Raw genomic sequence first — 14437 nt, forward strand, 5'->3', positions numbered from 1 at the left:
AATGGACGTCAGAATGACTCCATGACATGGTTCCTTCGGGAAGTGACATTCAATGCTCTTTAACATGGCTATGACATTTCTTACCTACAGTCACCTTGTTCTTGTTCAGTAGCTAAGTCGTACCTGACTCTCTATGACCCACCAGGCTCCTCTGTCTATGGGATTCTCCAGGCAAGAATCCTGGAGTGGGTTGCCATTTCCTTCTCCAGGAGATCTTCCTGACCCAGGGACTGAACCTGCATCTCTTGCAATGGGAGGCAGGTTCTTTACCACCAAATGACTGGAGAGGCCCAGCTACCATCTTAGGACCCTGTGTTAACAGTTGAGAAGCAAATCATCTCAGAACCTGTTAACTGTGTATGAACTGGAGACACCAGCCAAGCCTGGTTCTCAGAGTTCATGTGAAATGCATGGTTCAAGTAAGTGCATTATTACCAAAGAGTGGCTCCAGTCAGCCTGGCCATCTCTCAGCTCCAGGACATGCCCTGAGCAGCCCCACCACCTGCATTGACCGCTCCAGGCACAACCTCTGCTCTTCCTCTTGGAACTTTTGTCTCCCAAGTCTGGCTGAAACATCCCCAGGCTTAGCATCCCACCCATACCTCCTCACCACGGGGGAAGCAGAGGTGTCACCTTCATTTTACGGGTGTGCTGCTTTCCTATGTGGTATCACTACTGTGTCCAAATACAGTAACACTAGTAGCGTCTTACTCATTAAAATGCAATAGCAACATTATTATACTAAATACTAATTATCAAATGCAACAACAATTATATTTATAATAGCTATAAATAGCTTAGATATAAGAGTTTTGAAACCTTTTGTGTATTTTCAACAACATTATCTCACCCAGGCTCAGTCTGCTCTGAGAATTAGGGCCACGATAAATGTCTCTAAATAAATCCACAGTGGAATATTACTCAGCCATAAAAAGAGTGAAATAATGCCATTTGCAGCAACATGGATGGAACTAGAGACTGTCATACTGAGTGAAGTAAGTCAGAGTAAGACAAATATATGATACCGCTTACATGCGGAATGTAAAAACATGGTACAAAGAAACTTATTTACAAAACATAAATAGTCACAGATCTAGAAAACAGCATTATGGTTACCAAGGGGGAAAAGAGGGGGGGATAAATTGGGAGGTTGGGACTGACATATACACTCTTCTATATATAAAACAGATAACTAAGAATCTATTAGATAGCACAGGGAACTCTATTCAATACTCCAATGACCTTTACGGTAACAGAATCTAAAAAAAGAGTGGATATATGTAGATGTATAACTGATTCACTTTCTGTACAGCAGAAACTAACACATTATTGTAAATCAACTATAAAAGTCAAAAGGTAAAGGTAAATCACTTCAGTCATGTCAGACTCTTTGCGACCCTATGAACCTGTAGCCTGCCAGGGTCCTCCATCCATGGGATTCTCCAGGCAAGAATACTGAAGTGGGCCACCATGCCCTCCTCCAGGGGATCTTCCCCACCCAGGGATCAAACCCAGGACTCCTGCATTGTGGCCAGGTTCTTTATCACCTGAACCACCAGAGAAGCCCAAATCAACTATACTCAAATGAAAAATAACTTTAAAAAAGAGTCCCCACATATTTAAAGCTCACAAACTACCCTCTACTCTCAAAATGATTTTTCTAAACCACAGTCCCTTTGTTTAAAAACTGTAAGAGTGACTTCCTATTTGGTTCCCCATTGGAACTGAAGCAAGCTACCCCCTTGTCCAGCTGGAAGGCTAGGATCTGGATTCAGCAGATATTGCAAAACTACAGATGTGTTGAGCAGGGCTGTTTCAACTTTCTACCACCTGCATCTCCTGGACTGTGGACCACACCATCTGTGATGATCAGCATGCCCTATTGTACTGGGAGGGTTGGGTACCCCACTTTGTAATAACAGTGTCACTAAAGAGGTGGGGCTGGTCTTCTTCCCTTAACACGAGGAGCATTTAACCTAACACATATCTTAGACATGACAGATGGTCACTGGAGAGGGAAATCATGGAACTCAGCAATATCCTTGGTAATAAAATGATGGGAGAACCTATATTCACAAGAAGAGTTCACTGGGCATAACGTAGGAGGCCCAACGTACCTGATTTGGTGATAAGATCATATTTACATGCACATCTTTTCCATTTCTCTGCAAAACACTCCTGCACTGTATTTTTATGTTATGTGTGTTGTTACTGTGATGGCAATGCAATGCAGAGAAGTGGCTTCCTCCACAGAAATATTTGTTGAAAGGTATTAATTTGAGTTGGACAGCAGGGATCGAAGTGCCCGCAGGTTTTGCCAGTGACCACCGCGTCCTAAGTACAGCTCTCTGTGAAAAGAACATGGCGATCTGGCCTGTGTGCCCACCCCCTCTGCTTTGTGTGAAATCAAAGACTGAGGCACAGGGGGTAATCTTGGCTTCATAAACAATTCTGTGAACACAACAGGGGTTAGAACACAGGAGTACCCCCAGGCTTACTCTGGGCAAGGCTGTCTGTAACATAAACATGCCAGGCTGGCGCAAGGATAAGGGAAAGGACACTCTTGTATTTTGCTGGTATGAGCAAGTCATAAAATCACAATAGTCTCCAAATACAAACTTGGCAAACTTGTGTCCACCTTGAACAGAAAATCCTCACATAGTAACATCCACACAGGGCTTCCCAGGTGGCTCAGAGGTAAGGAATCTGCCTGCCAATGCAGGAGACACCAATTTGATCCATGGCTCAGGAAGATCTCGAAGAGTAGGAAATGACAACTTGTCCAGTTGCCTGGGAAATCCCATGAACAGAGAAGCCTGGCAGGCTATACTTCACGGGGTCACAAAGAGAAAGAACTGAGCAACTGAGCACGCATGCAGAGTCCACACAGGTGGGCATATTGGATTCAGATGGAATTTGCCATCAGATCAGATGAAAATGTGACTTTTTAAATGTATGTTATATTGGAGAAGAGCTGACCAACACCGATGTGTTAGTTTCAGGCATATAGCAAATGGAGTCAGTTACATGCACACATCCATCCATCCTTTTTCAGATGTTTTCCTGCATAGGATACTGCAGAGCAGTGAGCAGAGCCCCTTGTGTATATAGTAGGTCCTTGTTGGTTATCTACAGAACACGGTTTTTTAAAGAGCATGAGTGGTAGGAACCTGCCTTGGCAATTAAATAAGCTGGTGACATTACTTACAGGTGATGCAACCTTCAGAAAATCCTTTCATCTTTCTAAGTCTTGGTCCATGGCTCTATATAATGAAGATAAGAACCTATCTCATAGAGTCAGCGGCAGCAACACTTAGTAATGTTGTTTCCTAAAGTGTCTGTCCACAGTATATGCTCATGAGCATGGGGTGCTCGCTCCCTTTGCCTCTGGGGAAGACTGACCCTGACAAATGGATGACACATAAGGCAGAATAAGGTCCAAGGCATTAGCCTGTTCTCCAAGCCCCTCGTGGTCCAACTTCTATCAATAGCCTCTCAGCTTCTTTAACCCCCAACTCTGAACTCCCACTCCAAGTCAGCCGGTCTGTGATGAGCTGTTATTTCTGGTGAGAATGTATTATATTCCTCAGCAGTTTAGGAATAAGGGGGAAAGTCATAGCATTTGGGCATGATATTGGTAGAGAAAAAGTCTAGGCGTAAGAATCGGACAAATGAGCCAAACTCCCAGGTTTGCTACCTCCTAGCTGGAGGACTCAGGCCAAGCGGCTCAAGTGCTTTAAGTCCAGTTTCCTGGACTGTGAAGTGAAAAGAAGACCTAACTTACAGCAGCAGAAAGCAAAAGGAAGACCTACTTCCAGGGGCACTGGGAGAAAGCAACGTGCGACTGCCAACCACGGGCCAGCCTGATTGGCAGGTGTTTGACCAGTGGTAGCACCGAGACTGGCAAGAACATCAGTTTTCACGAATTTCATGAGCCACTGATGTTATCATTATTATTCTGAAGAGCAGTGGGATCTGGCAGCATGGATGGTGTGCTCGTCTGAGTTCACCCGTTTTCAGAACATCGTGGTTTGACTAGTTCAAGAACTTATTGGTGCCTCAACTCACTCACCTGTACAAAACACATGTGAAAGTACAAAAACAGTCACCTTCTTTGTCTGGGAAATCTGCTCGTTTTAATTAACCTAAAAGGTTTCCAGCAATTTGTGTTTGTAAAGCGCTCTGACATGCTGAGAATAAGAGGTAATTTAAATGCAAAATTTTATTACAACATCTTTTATGATTACTACTCAAGGGACTCTCAAGTAAGGAGCTCCTACAATTCCACACCTCTCATCTCAAGAAGGTGCTGTATCTTCTAGCTGAGGGTAGGATTCTATGGATTTCCCGAGAGTTCTTGGAACTCTACTTACTCAGTAAAAGTGTGGAGTACGGTTGGAATCTATAAAAGACAGTAAGAGAAAAGATATTTTGAGTGATTTCAAACACCAGCTAAGTTCTGATTCTGCCTAAATCTACAAATCAAGTTCAAATCACACTCCTGTTACTGCCTCACTGTTTCCTTGTTAAGTGGCTTTAGCACGCGGGCAGGGCACGACTCTTATAAAAGATGATAGTATTTTCGGGCCTAAGGGACTATAAGACAGAATTCAGGACAATTTCAGCCTCTGCAAAGTAAGGCAGAAACCTAGAAATGAAAGAAACAAAGAAAGGAACCACACATTCTGTAGACATCCTGTCCTAATCTCTGGCTACCCCCAAAACCATGTATGTGTGGGTCAGACCCCAAGCATCTGGACTAAGGTAAAAATTTTAAAAATAAGAGGTTGATGTATTACTAGGTGCATTTTCTGTATAGATTGAAATGTTCACTTGGCCTTCCTCTTCTAACTTATTAATGTGATTAATTGCACTAGTAGAGATGTTTCAGCAGATAAAGAATCTGCCTGCAATGCAGGAGACACAGGAGATGCGGGTTCAATCCCTGGGTCAGGAAGATCCCCTGGAGGAGCAAATACCAACTCACTCCAGTAGTCTTGCCTGGAAAATCCCAAGGACAGAGGACCCTGGAGGGCTACAGTCCATGGGGTCGCAAAAGAGTTAGACATGGCTCAGACACTAAGCACCACAAGACGACTTTCTAATGTTGAATCAAACCTCTTAGAATAAACTCAACGTAGTCATGAAAAAACAAATAAATAACTGAACTCCAATTTGAGCTGCTGCCCCAAAGTCAGAGGATGCCACTGGAGTTCAACCAAGTTAATTTTGCTCTAAACAAACAAACCAACAAATGACAACAATCACATCAGCAAGAACATTAACAAAACACACTCATTGGAAGAATATTATAGACAATAGCACAATGTTCACAATATCCAAGATAGAGTCCAAAAGGGTTCACCATGAGAAGAAATATAAAATCGTGACCCATTCTTAAAAGACAATCAATGGAGACTGACCTCAAGAGGATCCAGATGTTAGAATTAGCAGTTATTAACTCTGCTCAATGACATAACAGAAATATGCTCAGAACTAATGAAAATTAGCTATAAAACTTGCATATCCCTCAGACTTCAAAAGAAAAAAATAAGCAAAGACTCCTATATGACTGGAAAGTTTTTATCTCACAAAGACAACAGTTTCAGGAAAGTTTCCATTTTTTTGCTGGGGGTGGGAAACAAAGTATTTGAATAAACCAGCTACAAGAACTTTTGTACAATCATTAATTAATTCATTACTTAATTAATTATTCAGAATATTATTGAAAAGATACTAGGCTTCAGGCAGAGTTCTAGAATTGACCTAAACAAGCTACCAGCTTTCTTGGGCCTGCTATTAAATATTCATCATAGGTGATCATCACTTTGTGTGAGATAATTAGCTTACACTATATAATTGACCATTGAAACTATTGTATCTGGGTCTTCTTAAATCTTGCTTCGTGCATCCTGTCCTCACAGTCTCCCCAAAAGTCTTCATTTATTGTACAAGGTATTGCCTCTCCCTGTTCTGTGTGTGTGTGTGTGTGTGTGTGTGTGTGTGTGCGCGTGCATGCGTGGGTGTGTGTGTATATGAATACATATACATATATATATATATATATATATATATATATAGAGAGAGAGAGAGAGAGAGAGAGAGAAAGTGTTAGTCATTCAGTCATGTCCAACTCTTGGCAACCCCATGGACTATAGCCCACCAGGTTCCTCTGTCCATGGAATTCTCTAGGCAAGAATACTGGAGTGGGTTGCCATTTCCTTCTGCAGGATATTGTGTGTACGTGTGTGGGGGGTATATAGAAAGAGAGACAGAGAAATAATAAATCAATTGTGAATTTTGATAAGTAGTATGAAGACAATAAAAGAGAGGAAAGTGTGCCAAGAGTAAAAAATGGGAAATTTGCTTCCTTCTATGAGTCTATGATATGGGATTTACACTTTCCGTTGGCAATTAGGAAGCCTTAAAGACACTGACATAGCATTCACTGTCCTAAATGATGACCCATCTTCATCTCATACCTATTTTATATGGAATTGTGGCTCATAATATTCATTGAGATTTTATTTCAAATCTCACTCCACAATAAAAAGGCCAGCCCTGTGAACATGGAAGACCAGGCTTCGTCCCCTTGGGTGTATGCCTAGACAGATGCCTGGAAAACAGTGCTAAGTCATGTTCGACTCTGCAACTCCATGGACTGTAACCCGCTAGGCTCCCCTGTCCAAGAGGATTCTCCAGGTAAGAATACTGGAGTGGGTTGCCACGCCCTCCTCTAGAGGATCTTCCTGATCCAGGTATTGAACCTGAGTCTCTTGCCACTCCTGCACTGGCAGGAGAGTTGTTTACCACTATTGTCACCTGGGAAACCTTAAAGGTATACAGTGCTAAGTCACTTCAGTCGTGTCCAACTCTTTGCGACCCCATAGACTGCAGCCTGCCAGGTTCTTCTGTCCATGGGGATTCTCCATACAAGAATACTGGAGTGGGTTGCCATGCCCTCCTCCAAGGAATCTTCCTGATCCAGGGATCCAACCCACATCTCTTACGCCTCCTGCATTGACAGGCAGGTCTTTCCTACTGAGCTACCAGTAGGCCTAAGCAAATACAGATCCTGCTGCTTAATGAAATGTAGCCATGATTCAAGCCAAGTTTGAAGTAGGCTGCATTTCACTCATCAGCATTTTATGTCTTTTAATGGGATGAATTTTCCCTCTCTAATGGCCATGGAGACTTTGTGGGTGGGGCAGGAGAGGCCACTGTGCAAACAGGTTAACAGAGACAGATGTGAATTCTGTTTGATAACTGGTACCTGAAAAAACACGTGTGCCATCACATGAGCTTGACTTAGGACATCTGTCACCAGACCATTAGCCTTTATAAAACACAGTTCTCAATTAACTTTCACGGAAATTAGATTATTTCCTGTCAATTTGGAGGATTTCATTTATCCAGGGGGAGCTTTACCAGGCAAAGGTTCCAGCATTTGTATCCATGGAAGTCTCTGTGGAGGGCTGCATAAAGATGGTACCCTTTCAGATTACAAACTACTGTCACAGATTACAAACTCGATGTCACACGAGCTGTCATCCCATGATGGCCCTGTGTGATCACCATAAGGGAAATCTACAGCACACAGAACCATAAAAGAGGCTTGAGGGTTAGGTTCAGTTCAGTTCAGTCACTCAGCCATGTCAAACTCTTTATGACCCCATGGGCTACAGCACACCAGGTTTCCCTGTCCATCACCAACTCCTGGAGCTTGCTCAAACTCATGTCCATCGAGTCAATGATGCCATCCAACCATCTCATCCTCTGTTGTCCCCTTCTCCTCCTGCCTTCAGTTTCCCCAGCATCAGGGTCTTTTCTCATGAGTCAGTTCTTTGCATCAGGTGGTAACCAATCACAAATGTTACCATGGTGAGTCAGCCAAGGCTTGATGATCACGAATCCCATTCTCTCTTCACTGCATGACATGATACAAATGCACAGTCTCATGTTCAATCCAAAAGGAAATGCTTCACACTAACCCACAAAACACTAGAGGAGGACTTAATCTAGGGAGAGGGGGCATTGGGGGCCCCCCTGCAACAGGAGGTCTCAAGGGATCCTCAGGTTCTGTGGATGGGGTGCCGCAGAGTGACCAAAATTGAGCTGACTTGTCTTGGCTCAAGCTCTCCATGTGCCAGGGACTCTCCTAGGTGCTTCACCACTGCTCCCTGTTGTTCTTTAGTTACTGAGTCATGTCTGACTCTTTGTGATCCCATGAACTGCACAGCACACCAGGCTCCCCTATCCTTCACTATCCCCTGGAGTTTGCTGAAACTCATGTCCACTGAGTCGATGGTGCCATCCAACCATCTCATCCTCGGTCATCCTCTTCTCCTCCTATCCTCAATATTTCCCAGCATCAGGGTCTTTTCCGATCAGTCAGCTCTTCACATCAGGTGGCCCAAGTACTCGAGCTTTAGCATCAGTCCTTCAAACGAATATTCAGGGTTGATCCCCTTCGGGACTGACTGGCTGGATCTTTGCACAACCCAAGGGACTCTCAAGAGTCTTCTCCAGCACCATAATTCAAAGGCATCAATTCTTCGGTGCTCAGTCTTCTGTACGGTCCAACTCTCACATCCGTACATGACTACTAGAAAAACCATAGCTTTGATTATATGGACCGCTGCTGACTAATTCAATCCTAATGCCTGTTCAGGTATGCATTATTGTGCCCCAGCTGCACTGCCTCCCAAGAAATGGCATGGACCACACAGCACATCAGTCATAGAGAAGGCAGGACAACTTCTGAAACTATATGTGCATTTATTATGTGCTATGTGTCAGACAGTTTTCTAGGATTGCCAAAATCAGAATGATGATGATGAACCTGCTCCTGACTTCAAGGGGCTTAGAGTCCACTGGGGTGGGAGGAGGGGTGACAGGCTGTACTCAAGTCAAAGAAAAGAACTGATGGTTGTAAAAGTTTATTATGGGGACTTCCCTGGTGGTCCAGTGCTAAGACGCTGCACTTCCAATGCAGGGAACCCAGGTTTGATCCCTAGTCAGGGAATGAAGATCTCAGGCAGTATGAGGGAAAAAAAGAAAAAGAAAACACTAAGCTAGATCATCAATGGCCTTGTAAGCCAATACGCAGGAGGTCTGGATTTATCCATGTGCCACAGTGAGCCATTTAGCTGGAAGAATTATACTTTTTTTTTTTAGAAGAAAGATTATCTGGCATCAGTAGGAAGGAATGTTAAAGGACAGCACATGGGATTTAAAAATAAACTAAAAAGAAAAGGACAGTACAGGAAAGGAAGGAGATCAAGTACAAGGAAGGAAGGAGATCAAGCAAGTCTTTTAGTAATGGAAGCAAAAAATGGTGCAAAAGTGAAGGAAAAAGAAGGAGACAGGGGTTGTCAGAATACTCAACAGGTAAGTATTGCAAGACTTGATCAGATTAACTCAAGCTGGAGAAGGAAAAAGATGGAATCAAAAGAGCCCTACTACACAAATAAGATTGGGTGGGTGAGTATGTACACATACGAACCTCCAATAAACAGAAATTATCCTTGTTGACGCCCATCGCGGTCATCAGGACAATATGATGGGGATATCTAGTCACCAGCACTCAGCAGAGACCCTGGGACTGCAGGCTTGAGTTCTGCCTCTCCATAGCTCTATGTGGGTTATTTACCTTTTGTCACACAGCTGCAAGCCCACAGCTTTATGCTCTTTGATTCTGAAGCTAGGTCTCTGCAAACCACATTACCAGTCACACTAGTAGGCTGACTTCCTCTTAGCTGCTGCTAATGGAGGTACCAGAGGGAGAACAAGAAGCAACAAAAAGGGACAATGAACTTCTTTCATCTTTTCAGACCCTTCTATGCAGCACTAGCAACAGAGCACTGCTCCACTTCAGACATCAGTTCCGTTTGGCACTCCTACCCTCAGCTTTTCAAAGCTGCCACCAACAAAAACGGACTGTGCCTCCCTGTCAGTCAAAATATCACCTGCAGAGAGCCCTCCCCAGAGGACCATGCAATAGCTTTGCAACAGCCCCTCTTAGAGGTCTGAGCATGGACTACACAAAGCTCCACCTAGAGATCAGAGTTATTATATTCTGGGAACGCAAGTTCCTCAGCCCTAGCAATCACTGCCTCTTCTTACAACAGTGTTGATCCCTGAGTCATTAATAATCATTAACGATAATTATTAACCATTAATTGTGAAGTCATCCCAATGTCCCCTTCTTGTTCTGTCAACCTTCCCACACTTATATAATCAATTGCCTCTATTAAATACCCTCTGTTTGAAATAGTTAACTGTGGATTCTGTCTTTCTGATTAGGCTTTGAGGACTACTTTGCTTGGTACCAGAATTACTCCAAAGATACACACCCTCAAAGATAGGATTGAAAGAATGGCTGGTTTATATCTTTAGAGTTGAATGCTGTGCTGAACTCCTTATCAATGAAAAAATGGAATACTGATGACCCACAGCAAAAAGAAGCCTGAAAATTAATTCATTTGCTGCCCAGACAGGCATTCTTGGGAGAAAGTTCCTATTCTAGCAAGTGCCAAGTAGCTGTTGACCTGGGTTACAGTGTTAAAGGTGACTATAAGGATACCAGGGGGAATGGACCCTTCTCACTGCACTGCACAGGCAACAGGAAGAAAATAACAAGATGCAGGTTTCAAATTGTTGCATCAGCTCAACTCTCATCAGAGAATAAGAGTGCTTCTACGGTAACCTTAAAAAAAGTTATTTCTTATAGAAAAAGAGCAGATACTGCTAAAACTCAGAATTAAATCTTATTTATACAGCTTGCATAATGACAAGGGACACTGAAGTCCCATACTCATCAAATCTCTTGTGTGAACTTTAGATCATGAATTGGGAAGGAGTGGGACACTGACACTTGAATAAGAGCATTTGGTGGAATTCAAACTAGACTGGGAGTCTTGAACTATCATCCATCACCACCATTATCGTGTAAAGAACTAACACACTGCATTTAGCATAGCCTGACACACTATTTGCTTATTATTCTTTTTTTCTTCTTTTCCTCCACTAGCAAATATACTCTATGAGAGCAAAGACTTTGTTTGCCATGCTACTCAGTATCTAAGACAATACCTTCACATAGTGTGGCGTGACTAGAATCAGCTTTTCTAAGTCTTTCGTATTTCCCATTTTAAAATAATCAGGTTGAATTTGAAGACAAAGAAGATGGAAATTATAACTGTTGACAGTTGAAGATCTCTTTTTGGTCACAGTATGTGTGTGTTTCTGTGTTTAATGTTTCTTTTGCTCAACACATATTAACTGAGCACCTACTGTGTGCCAGGCACACACAACACCCCTCACATAGATGCTATTTATCATCCCTTTTCAATGGGTTTTAAAATAAAATGACGGAGACTCAGATTCCGTCTTTCACATCTAGAATTGATATATTTTTCCATTATATTATCTCCACCTAATCTCCACTGCCAAACACAAAGGGAAAAAGAAAACAAAGCTTAAAAATAAATAGAGAGAGAGAGAGACTGTGGGTGTGTGTGTACACATATATATGGAGAGACCAAAGCAATCAAAATGATTCTGGGAAGTAGCCATAACTTTATACCAGGCACTGCACAGAAAGTAAAATGTAAAAAGTAATAGCTCTTCAATTCACCAAGTCCCTGGAGTAATGGATTCCAAGCAAGCCACACTGTGTCAAAGAGCCTTGCTCTGCAGGGGAGCTCCCGCCCTGGGGGAGGGCAGGTCACCATATCAGGCTGTACAATTGGATGAGTAAAGAACAGCAGTTGGGTTTGGGAAGTGAGTCGATGTTAATGCATTGCCACTGACAAATCAGAAGGAAACAGACAATGGTTCTCAGGAGAACAAGTCTGCATCACCTCATGCTTTACCTTAAGGATGGTTTATACTTAACTAAGTTAGTAGATTACCACTACAGGGCAGCTTCACCTGATGATGAGTCAGGAGTATTTTCAAGGTTTGCATAAAGTGGACAGTAACAACCCCACTAGGTCCTGTGTCTAGATAGAACTGTGTATTTGTGGAGAATCTGCCCACAATGTGGCAGAACTGGGTTTGATCCCTGGGTTGGGAAGATCCCCTGGAGGAGGACATGACAACTCACCCCAGCATTCTTGCCTGGAGAATCCCATGGACAGAGGAGGCTGGTGGGCTGCAGTCCATGGGGTCACAAAGAGTTGGACACGACAGAGTGACTAAGCACACATGGCATGCAGAAATACAGTCCATGTTCTACCAGGATTCTGGGCAGTGAATTTTCTCATCTCAATTTTCATCACACCTAAGTGAAGTAGACTGTGTTCTGTTCAGTTCAGTTCAGTCACTCAGTTGTTCCAACTATTTGTGACCCCATGAACCGCAGCACACCAGTCCTCCCTGTCCATTACCAAATCCCGGAGTTTACCCAAATCCATGTCCACTGAGTCAGTGATGCCATCCAGCCATCTCATCCTCTGTTTTCCCCTTCTCCTCCTGCCCTCAATCTTTCCCAGCATCAGGGTTTTTTCAAATGAGTCAATTCTTTGCATCAGGTGGTCAAAATATTGGAGTTTCAGCTTCAACATCAGTCCTTCCAATGAACACCCAGGGCTGATCTCCTTTAGGATGGACTGGTTGGATCTCCTTGCAGTCCAAGGGACTCTTGAGAGTCATCTCCAACACTACAGTTCAAAAGCATCAATTCTTCAGTGCTCAGCTTTCTTTATAGTTCAACTCTCACATCCATACATGACCACTGGAAAAACCATAGCCTTGTCTAGATAGACCTTTGTTGGCAAAGTAATGTTTCTGCTTTTTAACATGTTGTCTAGGTTGATCATAACTTTCCTTCCAAGGAGCAAGAGTCTTTTAATTTCATGGCTGCAATCACCATCTGCAGTGATTTTGGAGCCCAGAAAAATACAGTCAGCCACTGTTTCCCCATCTATTTGTCATGAAGTGATGGGACCAGATGCCATGATCTTAGTTTTCTGAATGTTGAGCTTTAAGCCAACCTTTTCACTCTCCTCTTTCACTTTCATCAAGAGGCTTTTTAGTTCCTCTTCACTTTCTAGCATAAGAGTCCTGTCATCTGCATATCTGAGGTTATTGATATTTCTCCCAGCAATCTTGATTCCAGCTTGTGCTTCTTCCAGCCCAGGGTTTCTCATGATGTACTCTGCATATAAGTTAAATAAGCAGGGTGACAATATACAGCCTTGACACACTCCTTTTCCTATTTGGAACCAGTCTGTTGTTCCATGTCCAGTTCTAACTGTTGCTTCCTGACCTGCATACAGGTTTCTCAAGAGGCAGGTCAGGTGGTCTGGTATTCCCATCTCTTGAAGAATTTTCCACAGTTTATTGTGATCCACACAGTCAAAGGCTTTGGCATAGTCAATAAAGCAGAAATAGATGTTTTTCTGGAACTCTCTTGCTTCTTTGATGATCCAGCAGATGTTGGCAATTTGATCTTTGGTTCCTCTGCCTTTTCTAAAACCAGCTTGAACATTTGGAAGCTCATGGTTCACACATTACTGAAGCCTGGCTTGGAGAATTTTAAGCATTACTTTACTAGCATGTGAGATGAGTGCAATTGTGCGGTAGTTTGAGCATTCTTTGGCATTGCCCAAACAATAAAACAGGAAACCCACTTCTCCCACTTAGATCCAAGTGAAAAAAAGAAAAACAAGTAAAATGATGCCCTTCAGTCTCATCATACCTAGGACCCCTCAGCTGCACAAACCAAAGGAGTTTCTCCCTGAAGTTTGGGATTTGCTCAATTAGCAGCATTTGAACTGAAGATCAGTTCAGAAAATGAGCAGAAGGAAGAGGACTTTCTTAGGCTAAAAGGCAGGGTCCATTGTCAAGGTTACCGCTTGGGATGAACAGGGTCCCTATGCTGCCCTGAGTACCTGTACCCTGAGAAACAGTGGAGTGTGGTGGTTCAGAGAGAAGGCTCTGGAGCCACGCTGCCTGGGTTCAGCTGATAGCACTCGGCACACAATAGCCTTGTGTCATCTGCCAATTGACTTAAACTCTATGGGCACGATTTCAGCATCTGTATAGTGGGGATAACAGCTATACAGGCTCCATCAGGTGAGGTACAAACTAAATTCACTAATCTACCTAAAGTATGATGATCTTCACTGCTCTCTTGGCAATCTTATACTCTGTTCATTTCACTAAAGGAGAATCTGATTCCCCAGGAGGTAACTGGTTTCTCCAAGGGTAAGGCAGATGATCAAGTTATATCCAGGACTCACGGGTCCTAACTTCAAGATCTGGGGCAGGGCTTTCCTGGTGGCTGAGTGGTAAAGAATCTGCCTGCCAATGCAGGAGACATGAGTTCAAACCCTGACCCGGAAGGATCCCACATGCTGCAGAACAATGAAGCCCTTGTACCACAACCATTGAGTCTGTGCCCTGGAGCCCTGGCCCACTTACTGAGTTC

Source organism: Muntiacus reevesi, chromosome 12 (genome assembly GCF_963930625.1).
Source record: "Muntiacus reevesi chromosome 12, mMunRee1.1, whole genome shotgun sequence".
Lineage (NCBI taxonomy): Eukaryota > Metazoa > Chordata > Mammalia > Artiodactyla > Cervidae > Muntiacus > Muntiacus reevesi.